General features: G+C 38.4%; 1 long non-coding RNA gene across 1 annotated transcript; it reads left to right on the top strand.

Annotated features, from left to right (window-relative positions):
• The first annotated feature begins 1,504 nt into the window (after window positions 1-1,504).
• On the top strand, window positions 1,505-15,388 carry LOC144089083 (uncharacterized). Its single transcript, XR_013305004.1, has 4 exons — window positions 1,505-1,543; window positions 12,600-12,689; window positions 15,029-15,127; window positions 15,359-15,388. It is a non-coding gene; the product is annotated as an uncharacterized LOC144089083 (long non-coding RNA).
• The last annotated feature ends 1,371 nt before the right edge of the window (window positions 15,389-16,759 follow it).

The raw sequence follows: 16,759 nt of genomic DNA, 5'->3' as shown, positions 1-16,759 counted from the left end.
TGTGTTATACATCCACTAGCGGTGCTGTGATAGTAATGAGGTTTTTTGTTTTACATCCTCTAGAACACGTGTCAAAGTGGCGGCCTGGGGGCCAAATCTGGCCCGCCGCATCATTTTGTGTGGCCCGGGAAAGTAAATGCCGACTTTCTGTTTTAGGATCAAATTAAAATGAAGAGTATAGATGTATATTAAATTTCCTGATTTTTCCCCTTTTAAATCAATAATTGTATTTTTTAAATATTTTTTTCTGTGTTTTTAGTTCAAAAATCATTTTGTAAAATCTAAAAATATATTTTTTTAAAAGCTCAAATAAACATTGTTTTATATCTATAAAAAACTGAATATTCAGGACTTTTAATCCAGTTCTTTTGATCCATTTATAAAAGAAAAATGTAAATATATCTAAAATGGTCCGCCCCACGTGAAATCAAGTTGACGTTAAAGCGGCCCGCGAACCAACCCGAGTCTGACACCCCTGCTCTAGATAGAGCTGTAGTAGGGGTTGTGTTATAGTTCCACTTCAGTTTTTTATAGATCTAAAACAATGTTTATTTTAGCTTTTTTTATATATTTTTTAGATTTTACAAAATGATTTTTGAACTAAAAACAGAAAAAAATGGATTGAAAAATGACAATTATTGATTTAAAGGGGGGGGGAAATCAGGAAATGTAATATAAATCTATACTCTTCATTTTAATTTTATCCTAAAACAGAAAGTCAGCACTCATGATTTACTTTCCCGGGCCCCGCAAAATGATGCGGTGGGCCAGATTTGGCCCCCGGGCCGCCACTTTGACACGTGCACTAGAGGGAGTAGTAGTAATGGTTCAGGGTTTTGTTAAACCTCAACTAGTTGGAGCTGTGCTAAAGGGAATTCCATACAACGATTAACTCATTCCGACCCATATATAAGGTGCACTGACGGCTTTTCAGGAAATGAAAGTCTTTGATTTGCGCCTTATAGTGCGTAAAATACGGTATAAATGCCAAAGCTCTACATTTCATTCATAAACTATAATTAATTACACTTGCAATCCATTTGGGTCGTCCTCTCTCATCGTCAATGTATTGGACGCCTATCTCCGTCAAAGGAAACTAAGGATTAAAATGGGACGCTTCCCTGAAGCTAAGTGACTCTCCATGTCCTTGTCTATAAAGAGCTAAATAATAGCGGCTTCGGCTCATAAAAGTGTGCTACCTAAAGCTATAACAGCCCATTTATTGTAGCATTGCAACTCTTTTTTTTTCGACTGACGCTTTTCTCTCTATTTTCCATTTCAGTCACATTCTTTGGCGGAAAGCGTTTCCTCCCACGTCAAACGAAGCCCTGAAATTGAGCACGTAAAAGCGCACCAAACACATCCTCGTCATGTCTTAAAAGGGGGTTCGGGAGGATAGAAGGGGGGTTTTGTCATAGAAGCCCACTTTCCTGCGATGACCGCGGGGGCCGCTAGGGGGCACTGTGGGTGTGCGGCCTGTTGATTTTTGCAGCAGAGTGGCACACATCATGTCTGAGTTTTCTCAGGAGGCTTTTTGGTGCCGGTGAGTGTTTGCAGATGATAATGCAATTAATTAAAGGGCCAATCATTTTAGCCGTCGCGCGAGTGTGTCGCGTCGCGCAGCGTTTCAGGCGCTCGCGTGGTCGCAAATGCGTTTCAAGCTCTTTCGGAACGCGCTGGTCATTTTTAGGGGGGGGTTATTACTCGTGCGCAAAATAAAAATGATTTAGAGGGCATTTATTGTCGTTTCTGTGTGAGTGAGGCCTCTGGAACTAAATATTTCTTTGGGGTGCTGAATTGGGAGTCTGATGTTTTGATTTAATGCTTTCAGCTTGTTTAGGAGGAAAAACTGGGAAAAAATATGGTGGGTGAATGTTCATCCTCTGTTAGCCTAGTATGTTTCAAATGTTATAATTTCACCATGTGGTGTACAGTCTTCCCTCGATTCTCACTTCTCGATTTTTTTTGTAATTAATTATCCAAAAAAAACTTTTTTTAAATTGAAAAAACAATTTTAAATTGAAAAAACAATTTTAAATTAAAAAAATATTTTTTAATTTTAAAAAACATTTTTTTAATTTAAAACGTTTTTTTTAATTAAAAAAGTGTTTTTTTCAATTAAAAAATCTTTTTTTATCATTAAAAAACACCACATTAAAAAAACTATTTTTCTAAATTAAAACTTTTTTAAATTAAAAATTATAATATCTAATATTTTTTAACGTTCATAAAAATGTGAAAATCCATGCTGAAATTGAAAAGGAAAAAAGGTAGTTATAATAGGGGTGACCCTACTTTGCGATTTTTTTTAATTGTCATGGCCATTGTTGGTCTACATTAACCGTGATATTCGAGGGATTACTGTAATGACTGAATGTGGTTTGGGTTAACCATTTAAAGCCCAAATCGCTAAATAATCGACAGCAAATTAAAATTATTTAAACAGTGAGCCTTTAATGGCCCCTTTGTATAATATTTCTTTATATTAGATTAGAACTATTTCATACCGTATTTGGGAAATGTCCTTGGTCGCAGTAGCAAGACAGACACACAAGACATTGTAGACCTAGGAAAAAAATAAATAAAATTAAATTAGTTAAATCAAACTGACCCCCAAAAGTGCACCTTTTATAAATGTGTTTTTTATTCAATTCTGCGATATATTATGTTACAAAAAATCATGTCAATTCAAAATCGGTCAGAAATAGTTTACACTTGTGTTATTGGTTAAAATACTCCAACGGTTTCTGCACTTCCACTCCTGTCCACTAGTAGGCAGCACCCAGCCGCTGTGTGCTGACATGTAGTAATTGTACAATTGGACATACGAGGGTGCCGTAGCTCAAGTCCCATGTCCAATTTGACTAAATATTACATTTACTAGTCATTACGTGGACAGTAGTAAGTTAATAAGTTATTTTTGTCTTTTGGTCTGGGATGCCTAAAACATTCAAGCTAATGGGTTGACCTGCCATTTTTTAAAATAACTGTTCATTATTGCGTGCTATCAAGATGTTTTTTTTCAAATTTCGAATTCTGTCTTGAAGCAGGTTTGGACGAAAAACTGAAAGAATGTTATGATTTATTTAAAAAATATATATATATATTTTCAGGAAAAAAATGATATTAAAAACTTTTATGTCCATTTTGATTACAGTTTTCATATTGTAGGTAACAAGCCTGAATTGTTTTAAACAAATTTTATAATTGTATTTTTTCACTGTACGTTGTTTGGCGGGTGCGACTTATATACCGAAAAGTACCAATAGACTCGGCTAACCTAATCAGGTACACACAAACAGTCTCTAGAAAGCATGCCAAGGTGATTTTTTTTTTTAAAAAAGAGACAGCCACTTGATGCTGACATTTTGCCAGCTGCGTCAAGAACTCCTCACTTGTCTCACGTCAGTGCATGGGTTTCATACGGGGGGCTAATCAAGGCCTCTGTTGCTATTATCAGCGTGAGGCGGATTGAGACAACGGAGGAGGTAGATGAGCGACTGATTCTCTCATCTCTTGAATAGAGACAGCTGTAAGCGGGCCGACAAGATGGATGGCATGACAATGCTCGGGGTGAACGTGAGGCGAGGCGGACGTTACGTGTCTCTTGGCAGCTCTTTTATTCAAGGCAGTGCCGTGGACTGGGGGGGGTTTCGGGGGTACGCTTTGTATTCAAATGCAGGCATTTTTGACTCGACTAAAATCTAACGACATTTAGAAATAGACATAAAATAACTTGATAAAACGTGTAGAATTGCAGAGAAATTTTCAAGGATGTAGTTCTGGATAGGCGGCACAGTGGATAAGTGGTGAGTGTGTCGGCCTCGCTATTCTGGGGTCGAGGGTTCGATTTCAGGCGAGTGCAAAATTTTGATATTTTTAGGATTTTTTTTGGTGAGTTTGGAGACTTCTGGAAAATACCGGAATTCAGTGAAACTGCGAAGTTAGAGCCGCAAAGTGGCGAGGGATGGATATTGCGGTTAATATAGACCACATGTGTCAAAGTGGCGGCCCGGGGGCCAAATCTGGCCCGCCGCATCATTTTGTGTGGCCCGGGAAAGTAAATCATGAGTGCCGACTTTCTGTTTTAGGATCAAATTCAAATGAAGAGTATAGATTTATATTAAATTTCCTGATTTTCCCCCTTTTAAATCAATAATTGTAATTTTTTAATCCATTTTGTCTGTGTTTTTAGTTCAAAATAATTTTGTAAAATCTAAAAATATATTTTGAAAAAAGCTAAAATAAACATTGTTTTAGATCTATAAAAAAACTGAATATTCAGGACTTTTAATCCATTTATTAAAAAAAAAATCTAAATATTATATCTAAAATGATCCGGCCCACGTGAAATCAAGTTGACGTTAAAGCGGCCCGCGAACCCACCCGAGTCTGACACCCTTTGCGAAGTTTGGTCATCCCTATTAATTTTTTTTTAAATCCGCTTACGAGTTTTTGCGTGGATTTTCAATTTTTTATGAATTACATTTTTTTTTAAATTAATAGCAGAAAAAAATCGCAAAATAGTGAATTTGTGATAAGTGAAGTCGCGATAATCGAGGGATTACTGAGTACCCAGAATCCTGGGCTCTGTCGCTCTCCACCGGTCTTTTCCAAAAAACTGTTACTCCCATTCAGCTCAGTATTAACACGATTGATACATGTAGCTCCGTAAATTCCCCGAACCTCATTTGTACACTTTGTCATCTTCCATTCGCCCGTGTTTGCACTCAGCGCTAGATGAAACGTGGGGAGCGACCTGTTTGTGTATTTATTCTGGGTGGAAAACACGCGGCACCTTCTTACTAAGATGGATCTGCTTTGCGCCCAAAGTGGACGCCACGGGCGACAGCCGCGATACAGTTACAAATGGTTTTAATCAGACGGCGAGAACATTGGATTTATAGCGAGCCGGCCGTTTGCCGGCGCTGACGTTAACGAGCGGACCGTTTGAGAAAGACGTGGCAAAGTTTGGGTCATTTAGCGACGATCAAAATCTATGTGGCTCGAGAGAGCCATGACCTTTGCGGAGCCTTGGCTTTTAACGCCGACAGATCGCCTGCGAAGCTAGCGGCTTGTGCACTGGACATTTGGGATGGTGTTATTCCACTCCGGTCCTACAGAGGGCAGCGTCTTAACTAATGGTGATTTTTTTTTTATCATCCGAAATTTTGTCCATTTAGCTTTGTTTCTCGAGTAAGTCTAACTTAAAAAAAAATCTAATTTTTGACTGAGCACAAGCATTTGAATTAACCTCATGGAACATAACAGTAAGATTTAAAGTGAAAACAATTTAAAAAATAAAAGTTTTAGTCTGGCAGCTAACGTTTCGCTATCTTGTAGCAATTTCAATTGACCAACCTATGATAGCGGTACCTCTACTTACAAATGCTTCTACTTCTGAATCCTTCTACATATGAAATATCAATACATTTCCTGTATCCGTTATTTATTTTGAAATTCTCGCGGTAGCATTGCGTCCTGCTGGATAATCTCTCTACAAACGGGTGGCGAACAAGTTAGCCACAAAGACCAAAAAATTTCTAAATACACAGACAAACAATTAAAACCCTATTATTCCCCGTAACACCCCCCCCCCCCAAATTTTTTTTTTAAATATAATGTATTTTTTTTTAAGAGGTCTGACAAATTTGAGTGTGTTTTAAGAGAGAATAAAAATAAGAGACATAGCCACGGTAGATACAAAATATGATACGAATCCTTTTGGCCGGGAGCCGCATACGGCTCGAGAGCCACGTTTGCCAGTCCTGACCTATAATAAGGGTTAACTGCAATCGCATTGTACTTTACTGTTTAAAATCGACACGCTGAGTGTTTTAAGAGAGAATAAAAATAAGAGAAAGAGCCACGGTAGATACAAAATATGATACTAATCATTTTGTCCGGGAGCCTTATGCGGCTCGAGAGCCACGTTTGCCAGTCCTGGCCTAAAATAAGGGTTAACTACAATCGTATTGTACTTTACTGTATAAAATCGACATGCTGACCCAGATTAGCTCACATTGATCTGGAACAGCTTTTAATAGATGACAAGGAAAATTCCGATTTAACCCTTGAAATGTTGTTTAGCATCCAAGTGCGCACCACCGACCTTTTTATCGCTCTCCACTCCACCTTGGTCACCTCCTTCACCGTCCACCTGCCCCGTCAGGTCGTTCTCGTGTGAGACGAGGCAGCTGTCGTGGTGTCCCAGCGGAGCGCTCGGGCATATGGCCGAATTATCATATCAAACCTGCCCAGCATCAAACGCTTACATGTGAGTATCAGGCACGCTAACCTATGCCATAAATGATGACCTTCTCCATAACAAACAGGAACATTTTTTTGTTGAAAAAGTTGTCAATACTAGAAAAAATATACATATTTTTTCTACTCGTTTTCCTTTCTTGACTTTTTTTCAGTTTCAGTTGTTTTTTTCACTCACTTTTTTTCAAATAATTGTTTTGCAAAATTATGCTTTTCATTATTTAAACCAAGGGTGTCAGACTCGGGTTGGTTCGCGGGTCGCTTTAACGTCAACTCGATTTCATGTGAGCTGGACCAGTTGAGATATAATATTTGGATATTTTTTTAAATAAATGGATTAAAAGAACTGGATCAAAATCCCTGAATATTCCGTTTTTTATAGATCTAAAACAATGTTTATTTTAGCTTTTTAAAAATATATTTTTAGATTTTACAAAATGATTTTTGAAAAAAAAAAAAGAAAAAATGGATTAAAAAATACAATTATTGATTTAAAAGGGGGAAAATAAGGAAATTTAATATAAATGTATACTCTTCATTTTAATTTGATCCTAAAACAGAAAGTCGGCACTCGTGATTTACTTTCCCCGGCCACACAAAATGATGCGGCGGGCCAGATTTGGCCCCCAGGCCGCCACTTTGACACCAGTGTTTTAAACAAACAAACTTTCTACATTTTTTATGTTTTGACATTTTGACTGACCAATTTTATATTATTTCAACCCCCCACTCATTGAATTTTATTTGGCTAATTGGAAATTTGGGAGGGGTTCTTTTTAAATATTTTCTAAAAAAAATATTTAACTTGTTTTTTTTCATCTTATTTTTTTTTGTCTGTATTTTATACTTTATTTGACTAATAGGAAATTTAGGAGGGGTTCTTTTAAAATATTTTCTTAATTTTCTTATGCTATTTTTTTCCATCTTGTATATTTTTTGTCTGTATTTTTTACTTTTAGTGTTTCATTTAAATTTCAGGTTTAATTCTTTCACTGCTAAAAAAAAAAAAAAATCCACCCACTACTCAAAAATATTCGTTGTTCATTTTAATTTAATTATTTTAATTGCAAAATGGATTTCAATTATTCAACATGAAAACCGTTTCCATTAGCAGATCTTTTGTTTGTATATCCCCAGTTGAATGTTTTGGCTGTTATCGTGTACTTTTATTTCCAATTGGAAGCTACTAACGTTTGGAAAATGTTTCAAATAACCCACTTAAAACTTAAATATCTCTGTTTCACGGTTAAGAAAATTGAATTGAAGCATGTGTACTTTCTCATTGAGGTTAAAAAATGTTTTAATGTCTTTTTGCATTGAAAAAATCTAAACGGAGAATCTTTTAATTTAAAACTATGTAGCCTATATTACCAATAATCATTCTCATCAAAGTTATTTCAGCAAGAATCACATAAACGTTCAAAATTATTCCAAAATCAAAATTTCCACACTGACCTCATGTCACCAAAAGTTGATATCTGCGGACCCTGACCAACTTCCGGTTCGAGTGATGCAAAAATAATTAATGTAATGTTTTTAATCGCATAATTTTATAACTTTTCTCCAAATATGACTTAAATCTCCTAATATTACGCAAAAGAAATGTTATGCTCACACTATCTTAACATCGGCAAAAGTTGATGACTTAGAAAGCAAACAACTTCCGGTTTACGTTAGAGAAAAATAAACAAAACGACTTTCACAATTTGAATTTTGTAAACGTATAATTAAAATTAACGTCCATCATATTTTTTATTTTAACCTTGTAATAGTTCGATTTTAATCTCGTTATATCCATATTATTCTTTCTTTCTGAATATTACATTGTATGACTTCTAGCAATTTTGCACACGGCACACCAGTGTGCCGCGGGACAGTGATTGCGAAACACAGCTGTAGAATAGTCAGTGGCGGTCCGTGCATTTTCTTGTAGCGCCTTCAACGAATCAATCCAACCCTCAAAAACTATTTTATGGCTATAAAACCTCTACTGCAGCTCCAGCTGCGATACATAAAAATAATCAATAAATCAATATACAAAAATGGGGTAAAATCCACTTTCTAGCAGCATTTAATGATTAAATACAAATACTGGAGCTTTTCAGACATTACAACCGGACCAGGGGGTGATTTTCCCGAGAAAAGACAGCGATGAACGTCAATGGCGTACGGGCAAACATTGCCCGAAAATGGGGTAAAATCCAGCCGAAAACAGCATTTATTGATTAAATACAAATACTGGAGCTTTTTAGACATCAGAACCGGGCCTGGAGTATCATTTCCCCGGTAAAAAGACAGCGATGAACGTCCATACGTGAAATGACAAAAAATGCACTAAAATTAGGTAAAATCCACTTCCTAGCAGCATTTATTGACTGAATACAAATACTGGAGCTTTTGAGACATTACAACCGGGCCTAATGCTGAAAGTCGAGCCTGTCCTGTCGTATTTCTGGCATAGTCCATCTTGAAAATGGCTTTAAATCAACACAACAATATATTTGCTTGTGCAGCTCGCTCCAGATATAGTTTGGTAGCTCTGGCTAATCACTAGCCAATCATAGTTGGTGAAAGCGATGACGTATCCCTACGCCTGCGAGAAGGAAATGACGTATCCCTACGCCTGCGAGAAGGCCTTGGTGTCACCAAATCGAATTCTGATTGGTTAAAGCAACAGTCTTATCGACGCTTGTTTAATGCAGCAGAGCCTGCAGAACTGATTGTGAAGGCCTTGAGGCAGATTTCTGACCCTGGCAACAAATAATGTCTGAAATGTGATTGGGTTAATTGCTTCAATATGAAAACACACATCTGGAAGCAGTGCAACCAGAGGGAAAAGCAATGAAAGGACGCTAACAAACAATTTGGAATTATTTAATAAGTATTGATGGTCAAAATATAATATATGATTCAGATATTTCTTAGGCCAGCAGAGAAGGGCTTGAAGGCCCTGACGGCCCGCCACTGAGAATAGTAATATATATCTTGAAAACGTGATATCGTTTTGTGCTGATTTTTTTTTAAGAAAATAAATAAATCTGCGTGATTAAGCCACGAGGATGGTGTTGCAATTTGTAGTCGCTTTTCTGCTCGAGTGGCAATGAATATTTAATATTTAAAAAAAAAAAAAAAAGATGGAGTGTGCACATATGGTGACTGGGTTGGTTTAAAGGTGTTCAAAGAAAAAACGGCAAAGACTTTTTTGTTTGGCCATCTCCGTTCCCCGGAGATCTCATTTGGCGGGGAAGTGATGTGATTAGCCGCGCTCTCCGGGAGTCGCTCTCGTGGGTTCCCCAGCCGAGGGCTTCACTTGAATCTCAATCACGGGATGAATGAGAAAAATCATTATTCTTTCAAAAGAAGAGAAGAGAGAAGCTGTTATTCTAATCTGTCAGATGACACCAGAGATCTTCTTCCTCTTGGCCTGCCCACAAATAGGAATGAATCAAGTTCTTCAAAACTTCCCATATTTTTCCTTACGTTTTTTCCCCGATGTTTCCCAAGAAAAATGCCAAATTGCAATGATCGTACAACAGGGAAAATGGCCGATCCAAAAATGAGGAGGTTTAATATTTCATGTTCCATAAGGAAGTAATACTACGAGAGAAGTCTTAATATCACCAGAACTATATTTTCTTATCGAATTGCCGTCAACATTCAGTCAACAAAATTGAAAGAAACAATAAAATGTAAAAAAACAAAACAATAGGACGACAAAAATAGTAAAAATCGGAAATTGTTGTCGTAATATTACCGTTGGTGAAGTGGTTAGCATGTTGTGCCTCACAATTCTGAGCTCGAGGGTTCAATCCCCGGTTCGGACCTTCCTGTGTGGAGTTTGACTGTTCTCTTTGGGATTGCGTGGGTTTTCTCTGGGTACTCCAGTTTCCTCCCATATTCTGAAAACCTGCTAGGTTGGAAAATTTTGGCGACACAAAACTTGGCTCGCGGGGGAGGGGGGTGCTGGAGCCTATCCCAGCTGACTTCGGGCCACAAGCGGGGTACACCCTTAATTGGTGGCCAACCAATCGCAGGCTACGAGGAGACAGACAACCACAACCACCACCAGAATTTGAACCCGGGACCCCAGAGCTGAGAGGTTAACATGCTAACCACTCAATATTTAAGTTCTAAAATTACTAAATTAAAGTTGTTTTATTTCCTCTTCATACGTGACGTGACCCCGAATTTGTTCGGGGTACCCTCCAATTTTTCCCCGCCAAATGTTGTTGAGTGACAAAAACGTGGTCTGAAAAACCAGTCTGAATACAGCACTAGTAAAAAACTAATTTAAAGCTGACGTTATTTTCCCAATCTTCCTCTTGAAGTATTTAGCCCCTCCTACTTCCAGTCGGCAAATATTCAAATTACACGTTGATTCCGAAATGAATGCCGTCTCGGCCTGGATTTTTGATGGCGGCATATAAATCTAGCAATCTGCAAGTCTGAATAACTCTGATTACTTCTTCAACGAACAGGTACTTGTTATTGAAAGGGCGCCTTGAACGTGGGCTGCTCAGCAGGGGGCGCCCTCTTTCCCCCTTTTAATGCAAATGCACGCCGCCTCGTCTCAATCTAACTCGATTATTTAGTCTGCGTAAGCACCCCAGCGGGGAATGATGACTATTTTTTAAACGCTAAATGCGCTAGTGTTTGCATAGCGCAATCAGTAGCTACGGAAACGTTGCATTTTGGCATTTAATTACAATCCGTTTCGCACTGTAGTGTTTTAATTTCAATAAAACTCAAGAAAAAGTCAAAAGTAAAAATTGATTTTGAGGCTAAGCGCGGGTGTTTAGAATTTTGAAAATGCTTCGGAGAAGGATTACAATAATTCTAAACTATAAATCGACCGGTTATCGCGGTTAGTATTTGGACTTTTGACGAATATCGGTATCTGACTAGAAGAAATCAATTTAAAAACGGGTGATTTCAGCTCAAATGCAACCGCAACTCTCTCTTGCTTGAGTTAGCTTAACATAAACGACCTGTCACAGCTGCACGTTAGGTCGACGGCTTGAATGTTGTTGCGACTGCTATGCCTTTAAAAAAAAAAAAAATTCTACGGAAAAAATATATAAAATATAATATAAAAAAATAGCCCTGGCCATTTTTTGAAATTATTTATCTCCGTCCACTCTTGCTCGTTTTGTGTTTTTGCTGCTTTTCTGTCTTAATGATTTGATTTGGTGATTCTTAATGATCCCATTTATTTTGATTTGCTTTGTACTTTGTGCTTTTGCTTTGTTGTTCTGTCTAATCACCCTCTTGCTACTGTCACAATGAAATTTCCTGAATACGGGATGAATAAAGTTATCCAATCCAATCCAATTAGTATATTTTCTGGTTTAGAATATGGAGAGATTTTACTTTTCAAAACGGAAGCGCCACACCTCCTGTCAAAAGAGGTCCCACGCGAACCCGTTTGAATGCAAAACTGTCCGCCGATAGCCTTTGCATCGTCCCCAAGTCGTCAATCGGGATGTCGTCTCCGGCGCGATGAGTGTCGCAATGAGCAATTTCCAACAAGCGGTGGCAGAAACTGTCCGGGGAGCAAAATGAAACTCTCAGGCGCCGCCAGAAGGGATATTTATACCTGCCGTTTTTCCCTTTTTTGCCTTTTTTGCCTTTTTTCTCCTCTCTCAGCACAGTTTTCCATCAGTGACTCTTTCACTTGAGCGACAGCATGGCCGCTCATATAACGTGAACCAACCCGAGTCTGACACCCTTGGCGTACAGTCAATCGTAGGGTACAAGAAGACAAAGGACAACCAATCATAGCTAGGAGCAATTTAGCATACAATTAGCTTAGCATGCATGTTTTTAGGATCTGTTAGGAAACCGGAGTACCCGGAGAAAACCCACACAAGCTGGGGGAGAACATGCAAATGCCACTCAGTGAGGCCCCACCTGGGTTCAAACCCTCGATCCCAGAACTGCGACCCTGTCGCACTAACCACTTAACCACCAGGCCACCCACACAGTCACATATTTTTATATACATAAAAATAAGGCAAAAAAAGTATTTTGTGTCATTTATCAACCCGAAAATATTAAACGAACAGATACATGATTGGATTGGATTAAATTAGACTTTTACGACTGTCAATGGAGGCAAGTAAGTCAACTTTTTGGGCCAAAAACTGGCCCCGCTCACAATATCTAAGTTTGACACCCAAAAACAAAGCCCAAATTAAAAAAAAAACTTTGGCTACTCGCTAAACTGAGGTTTAGCTCGACAGCTCGGACGCTGCTCATTGGTCAAACGCCACGCACAACCAGCCTGGTTAATGTCTTAAACGATTACCGTCTCCTCTCCGTCCCATCGACAGGAAACGGCATCGAGCGGAAGGAATCGAACGCGCGGAGGCGGGACCGAAGCCATCCAGTCCGCCGCCAATCAATGACGTCTCCGAGAGCATGTGAGCGATTTTCAAACCAAACTTGATGACTTTCTCATGAAGAAAAAAGCCATTTTAATTTTCCTTCACGTCTTTATTCATGAAAAATGAAGCCTATCGACTTCCAAGGCGATACGATTTCAGCCCGCCCAGTTTCGCCGTTTAAATCCTTCTTTTTGGGCAATATCGCCTATCGGCAATTATTTGAAATGAGTTATGGCGACAGGCCCGTGATTGAAAAAACATTTTTTTCGACGACGACTGAGAAAGCCGATGACCTGTTGCTAAGGGAAGGTCACTGGCGGCTTTCTAATTGGAGCCACCCGGCCGGGAAAAAGGGAAAAAAATGGCGTCACGGCGAATAACACGAGGCGCCGCGTATTTCATCACCGGCGTCCATCGCCATTAGCGTCTGAGAGGCTTCATCACCCCTCAAGGCCGCTCCAATGCGCAGTCACAGCTAAGCGAATTCGGGTCGACTCGGAGTGCAAGGATGGAATTTCTATAGCGCGGGTGTCCAAACTAGGGCTCGCGAGCCAATTGGGGCCCACTGGCTGCTTTTCTTGTTGTTTTGGCCCGCCCCAATTTATGAAAATATGGTGGGTATCGAATCTAAACCGTGTAATAGCGGCGGTTCTTTTTTTCATTCATTCTCTGCACCGCTTCTTTTCACAAGGGTCGCGGGTTGCCGGAGTCTAACCCGGCCAATTTCGGGAACCGGGCGGGGCACGCCTTGAATTGGTGGGCAGCCAATTGCAGGACATAAGGAGACGGACAACCAATTGGAAGTAGGGGTTAATTTAGAGTGTTGAACCAGCCTACCAAGCATGTTTTTGGGGTGATGGAGTAAACCAAAGGAAATGAATTTAACCAGGTACAGTAGTATCTCGAGATACGAGCTGAATTCATTCATATGTCGATTTACTCGTAACTCAAATGAACGTTTCCCATAGAAATGAACTAAAAACAAATTAATTCGTTCGTTCCAACCCTCTGAAAAAATACCAAAAACAGGATATTGGATTGGAAAAACATTTGTATTTGTTCTAATTCGCCATCTATTAACAAAGTAACAAATAACTAGTGGTTTAATAGTAGTAAAATGTGTTTAATAGTACTAAAATTAGACGGATTTCACGGAAGAGAGATACTTTTTGCACGGCAACGCGCTCGTAACATAACATAAACAAATTTAAATGAACTTGGATTACGATGCAGACACACTCAAAAATAAATTTAATCTAACTTTACACCAAACTTTATTCTAATTTTGTTTTAAATTTTGATACCTTTCTTCTCCCAGGTTGGCTCTATTGGCCCCGCCTCCACCCTGACTTTCAGATGCAACCTATCGAGGGTTGTTTGCTTTTGTCTTCCCTTCAAAATCTTCCCAAAATGATGCACACAAATGTCATCACCATAGGATAACGCACGACCACTTGCCAACGAGAAGTAGTATATACTCCTCTCGTATTAGCAATCGCTCCGCCATTTGCACTGACTAACGGGAAAAAAACACTGAAAAAAATGCAAGGCCCCGCCCAGTGCTCGTAGAGACATTACATGAGGGAGTTGCGACCAGAAAGACAGTGGCCATGATGTTCTTATGAGCAGCCTCTCACGTCCGCTGTCTGCTCGTATAACAAAATTTGTCTCGTATCTCAAGATAAATATTTGCTCAAAATTTTACTCGTATCTCAAATTTCTCGTAAGTCGTGGGGCACTCGTATGTCGAGGTACCACTGTACAGCCCAACCAGACAGGTATAACAACACTCACTACATCGGGGGGATACGGGAAGGGTGTTAAAAAAACCAAAACTTGGCCTTTTACTCCCATTTGAAGGAAGAGTAGAAGTAGCACCGCATATATTTAGCATTATTTTTACTCGTCTAAAAATAACGTCCGTCAGATCGGCAAAACCGAATTGGATCGGAAGTCAAAAAGACACTGAAGACTCCTACTTTTCTTGTCAATGCACCACTTTATTGTTGTCCAACCTTTGACGTCGGGATCACTGAGCAGACTCTCGTTCGTATCGTCCAACGAGAGAGTGACAAATCAACACGGAGCCGCGCGATTGGCCCTGCAGAACAACTCCGTTCTCATATAAATGTAAATTCACCTTCCCTGTCCGACTCGAGTGACAACGTTGAACATTTGCCGTGTTTTTGTGCATCTGCTGTCAAATTTAGGATGACAGATCCCACCGCCGCCGCCTTTGCGTTATCGTCCCGTAAACGCTTTCTTTTTTTGAAAAGCTCTCGTCAAATCAAACATGACCGCGCCCGTGTTTGGATTCGAGGTTTGGTTTCTACGCTCCAATATTCTAAAGATGTCTCCTCTGTTTGGTCCACCAGAGATGTTCCTCGAGGTGAGAAATCAGGATGCCGAAGACGCCGCGGCGTCCGCCCGCTGGACTCAAAGAGCGCAAAAAAAAACGATTTAAAAACATCGAGGTGAAGCCGGCGCATGATGGATGAGGAAAAAATAGCACGCTATCCTTTATGTGCTGTTCTGGATTATTGCAATCATTGTTGTTTATTTTCTAGACTGTCATTTTTCATATCCTACGATTTATTTTTTTATTTTTTTAAACTGTTCTTTTCTTTGAAACTTTTAAATGGCCGTTGCGTAATATTAAAAGGGAGTGATCCACTAATCATGCAAAATGTTCTTCAAATCAACAGGAAGTGACCTGAAATTACCCATAAATCAACAGGAATTGATCTGAAGTCAACATTGACTGTGAATGACCTAAAATCAACAAGTGACTTACAAATGTTGACTTGGTTAACGCAATTGCTCCAGAAAAAGTTTTCTTGTTGTTATATAAAATGCTTTTATACTTGTGTACATTTTGTTTAAAAAAATTTTTTTTCCCAACTTCTATGTTACTATTTTTACCTAATTTGGCACTTTCTCTGTAAATGTGTTCAATATATTTGTTATTTTGCCTGTTAGTTGTTATATAAAATGATGTTTGTATTCATTTCTAAATATATTTTAAAAGTATATTTTTGTACATTTTGTTAAAATTGTGTTTTATTCCCAATTTCTATGTTAATGTTTTTTTATTGTAATAACGTTTTACATTTTTTCCTAATTTAAAACTTTTGTTAAATATATTTTTTATTTTGTTTGTTCTATAATATATATATATATATATATATATATATATATATATATATACATGTGTATATATATGTATATATGTGTATCTATAGGTATGTGTGTATATATGTGTATATGTATGTGTATATATGTATATATGTTTTTTATTTTGTTTGTTCTATGTTATGCTATATGTTATATGTATGTGTGTATATATATGTATATATGTGTATATGTATGTGTGTATATATGTGTATTATATATATGTGTATATATGTGTATTATATATATATATATATATATATATATATATATATATATATATATATATATATATATATATATATATATATATGTATGTGTACTCCCCCGTTCTCTGTTTGCTACTAGAACTCAGCACTGAAGTAAAAAAAAAAATAATATTTTTTTAAATAGGGGTGACCCTACTTCACTGTTTTTCGTTTATCGCGGCCATGTCTGATCTACATTAACCGCGATAATCGAGGGATTAATGTAATATTCTTTGTTATGATCGTTCGTAGGTCTGGCTTCCCCATCAACGTGGCTGGAGGAACTCCGAAAAGCTTTGGATGTCTGGATTGTGGCGGCGGCGCAGTGACAATGACTTATGGTGACACCCCGCAGTCTCTTTGGCTTCTGCGCTTAAATGACGAATGGTGCTGCCTGTCAGCCAACATCTGTTCATGTTTTTCCCCACTTGGGTGACCGACCGTCACTGGTCCATAAGCCACCCTTTCGTCCCCTCCGGCTCACTTTTTTTTGGAGTGTATTCAAAAACCAAAAAAAGGTTAACGGCGTTAAAAAATGAGGGGGAAATTGTCCTAACAACTATTGGTTGTAATTTGAGTTTTATTTGTTCCTTGGAATGTAAACCATTTGAAAAGGGACTTAATGAATGCAACTGCATCAAATGAAAGATTTTTTTTAAAAATAAAACCCTCACTATACATGGTCTT

This window comes from Stigmatopora argus, chromosome 2, assembly GCF_051989625.1.
Source record: "Stigmatopora argus isolate UIUO_Sarg chromosome 2, RoL_Sarg_1.0, whole genome shotgun sequence".
In the NCBI taxonomy this organism is placed as follows: Eukaryota; Metazoa; Chordata; class Actinopteri; order Syngnathiformes; family Syngnathidae; genus Stigmatopora; species Stigmatopora argus.
Note: the sequence above shows the minus strand (reverse complement) of the source record. Positions and strands in the feature narration are given on the sequence as shown.